The sequence below is a fragment of the Nuphar pumila genome, chromosome 5 (genome assembly GCF_984573655.1).
Source record: "Nuphar pumila chromosome 5, dmNupPumi1.hap1.1, whole genome shotgun sequence".
NCBI lineage: Eukaryota > Viridiplantae > Streptophyta > Magnoliopsida > Nymphaeales > Nymphaeaceae > Nuphar > Nuphar pumila.
Genome location: NC_143253.1, coordinates 35,442,574 through 35,446,406, shown reverse-complemented (window position 1 = coordinate 35,446,406; position 3,833 = coordinate 35,442,574). Strand labels below are relative to the sequence as shown.

At 36.6% G+C, this 3,833-nt stretch overlaps 1 long non-coding RNA gene across 1 annotated transcript; it reads right to left on the bottom strand.

The window, feature by feature from the left end:
• Nucleotides 1-2,196: 2,196 nt before the first annotated feature.
• LOC149837360 (uncharacterized) lies at nucleotides 2,197-3,399 on the bottom strand. The gene is made up of 3 exons (XR_016432104.1): nucleotides 3,245-3,399; nucleotides 2,430-2,487; nucleotides 2,197-2,352 (listed from the first exon to the last, which is right to left on the bottom strand). It is a non-coding gene; the product is annotated as an uncharacterized LOC149837360 (long non-coding RNA).
• Between the last annotated feature and the right edge of the window lie 434 nt (nucleotides 3,400-3,833).

Here is a 3,833-nt window from a genome sequence, read left to right as displayed (position 1 = left end):
TTATATCTGCACCTAAATACAGCAACTAAATAAGAGATATGTATATGGTCATGTGCAAAGAAAGTTTCTAGCAACCACCACCATTTTGGTCCACACAGAATAATTTTTCTGAAACATTTTAAAGCCTATGTCACATAGGTACGGGTACAGGAGGGTATGACACTGCAATTCCAAAAAATGTGGGTATGGGTATATATATTAAATATTACATAAATACAAAATAAACTGAATATAATCTAAATATATATGCTATATCTAAAATATATATTATATACTGAAAATATAATTATAAATTATAAATTGAATACAAACTGTCACATAGGTGCGGGTGCGGATACGGCGATGCGGCACTTTAAAAAAACTTGGATACGGGAGTGCGGGGAGGGTATATATATATATATATATATATATATATATATATATATATATATATATATATATATATATATATATATAGTGAGAGAGAGAGAAATGGGTAGGTGCGAAATTGATATGCGCTAAATGGGTTTTTCTGCCCTTCCGGTGTTTTCGCAGTTCAGACCCCATAAATGTGTTGGGTATGGCCGATTTATGAGGAATCCACACGTGGATCATGTATTTCGATGAAAAATATGACATTTTCAGCCTCTAAATTTACAAAGATTTTGGACTGTTGATTATTCCAAGCTTATAAAAACCCACCCATGTGTCAGAATCGAAAACTTCAAGATCTGATCCCTATAAAATCAAGTACATAGACCACATCTGTACAGTCAGACTTTAAAAATAAAACGAAAAAAAACTTGAAAAACTCATTTAGCACATATTATTTCACACCTACCCATTACTCTCCCTCTCTCTCTCTGTATATATATATATATATATATATATATATATATATATATATATATATATATATATATATATATATATATATATATATATTATCAGTTAAGTTAACACTACGTGTGAGTGTGTGCATTTATGTATTTATATATATAATATAGATAAAACTGGACTTGGTTAGGGTTAATTGAATCTACTTTTGAATTGACTTTTCATGACACAAAGGAAGACATGTCCAAGTGTCACACCTGCATGGGTGTGGGTGTGACGCAGGTGCAATGCCCTGTTAGAAGAGTCCGTGTTACATAGAATATAAATTTGTATGTATGGAGGGTAAAATGGTGTGTCCATGTGTCAACGCGTGTCGACACGGGTACGGAGGGCAAAATGGAGTGTTCGTGTGACAGTTTAAAGCATAAAGCACACAGCAAGCACAGAACAGCTTGACCTGAAAATACATCAAATGAACAACTATATGTGGTTCTTTTAAGTAAAGTCAAACTTTCCATTGGATGTTACTTCTGTGGCAAACTTCTGTCCACTAATACACAAGACAACTTGCTTCATCGAAAAGATAATGGGGAGAAAAGCCCTATCTTTCCAAAATCATTATCACAGTGGCAAACAATCCAGAACTCAATTCTCATCAAATTGGCAGAAAACTTTGGTGTCATTTCATGGCAAATTAACGTCATAAAGTCAATGCTGAAGAACTACACAAGCTATAATTGGTGCTAGTTAAAAGTATATAAATAAACATGTTAAACGGACTGCTCACGTTATGCTTCTAATTGTCATGTAACATGTTCATTAGATTGTTGCAGAGTAATATAAGATCTATTGCATCTACAAGCCATATGTATTGGGGATTAAACAAAGCATGATAATAAAAAGCTTGTAACAAATAGCAATATTGCAACTGTAGTTCTAAGGTGGGAAGCTTATAAAACGACCAGAGCTAAAAGCCTAAATGTTAATTAGTACAGTCAAAACTTCTTGAATTCAGTCTCACTGTTCATGTCCATCTAGTCCATTACTAGTAAGACAATAATCACAAGTCCTGAGAACAATATGAGGACCTTTAGAACATCCTTGTGTAACTGCATCAGATCTTTTCCACCTCCCCAATAAGCGTGCTGAAAATAGCAAATATTTTAGTTAGATCAAATGAAAACTTAAAATGTTATGCAGCATATGAAGAAAAAACAAACAGATAAAATCCAGTCTCGCTAGCACAGACGCACAATGAATAAGAGTAATATAAAGTACCTATGATCCCTAAGTTAAGCAATGAAAACATGAAAGATCTTTACATCAAGTTGATGTCAATATGAAACATGAGAGAAAATTAAAAGGCGAAAAAAAAATTACCTTGACTTAGAAACCTTCGATATAGAACATCATTTACTCTAGAACGACCATCAGATTGCTCCTGGACATGCAGCCATGCACTTGGATCCCCACAATTTTCAAAAAAGTAGCACTTGCAATAGGCAGTTTGTTGAATAACGTCATGTAACATTCTATCTAGGAGACAACAACAACAAAAATCAAGTTTTTTCTTTCTTTAAGGTTATGAAAGGCAGCATGTGGATGGTAAAAACCTTGGATGTCCTTGAGTTCATCTTTAAGTTGAAGTAGCTCTCTTTTTCTATCATTAGCCTAAGACATGGTCAATCAAACTTCTGATTTCACAAACAATCAAAATCAAAATAAAGACATAATCACACTACAAAAATGCTCAACTTTCACATGCATTGGTTCAGTGAAATGACCAATAGCGTGAGCATGCACAAGTGTGGGAATAAACTTGCATGAAATAGTTACTTTCAACACACAAAGTAATGAGTAATATTCAAAATGACCCTGGATGCCATCGAGCACATATTTTGCACACTTAATGTATTGAAACAATTTTAGTGGACGGTAAACACACGGGTCTGCATGCATGCATGTAAACACACATGCAAATGTGTAAGCACACACATGCATGCGCACATGCGTCTCTGATCCTTCTAAATAAAATCAAACACCGAGGAATTCTGTATCCGATCATACTTCGATGAAATGAGATCCAAATAATTATAACCACAAAAATTAAAAACTTTTTGTATCGAGCACCTGACATGAGGTATAATGATGAAAATCGAAAAAAAAATGCATATAAAGAGTGAACAGAAAACCTGTGATTATTTAATCTGCAAGATCTAATTGCAAACACAATTTTTCTGTGGGCATTAACAAAATCGCCGTCACGAATCACAGAAAAAAAAACTTTGGTACCAGTTTTTCGCGTATTATTTTATGGTGGATCCACAGAAGCAGAAAATTAGGGTTTCGTCTCGATCACATGGGAAAGATGGAGAGGAGGAGAAGGAGGAAGGCTGGAGGATCACAGGAAGGAGGGAGGGGAGAATACCTTCTTCTTCCAATGTTGGACGTCCTCTACGAGGTCGTTGGATTGGGAATTTCGTGATTGTAGGAGGGCGATGGCGAGAGCCATCTTGGCGGACGAAGGTTCAAGTTCCTCCATCCTCCCGCTGAAATGATGCCTTCACGTTGACTACTACCGCCAGAATTCGTTTCAAATGGAGGACTTAAATAGGCCCTCTTAAACGGGTCTGGAGGAGTACGGAGGTCAAGATCCAAACGCCCCATTGAGGATTGAGAACCGGGTGAATGGATCCGGCCAGAAGCAAATAAACAGTTTGGATCACGGGTGAAACAAATACTGATAATTGAACAATTTTCAATGTTTGCCATGATAGCTCTCATACTGAACCGCGAGCCGATTTGGATTAGGCTTCAAGGGGCCTATAAACGGACTCGATCTTATGTAGTTGTGAGTATGCCATTTGCCTTGCCGAGAAGCAGATGCGGGTCATCTAAAATTTCACCACTTCCATCGGACCCAACCTGAGTCCGACTCCGACCCCTTCACACCCAGTGGGGGAGTAGGACCCAACACGATGTGGATAAGATGAACCTCCTCTGTTGGCCCTTCAAAA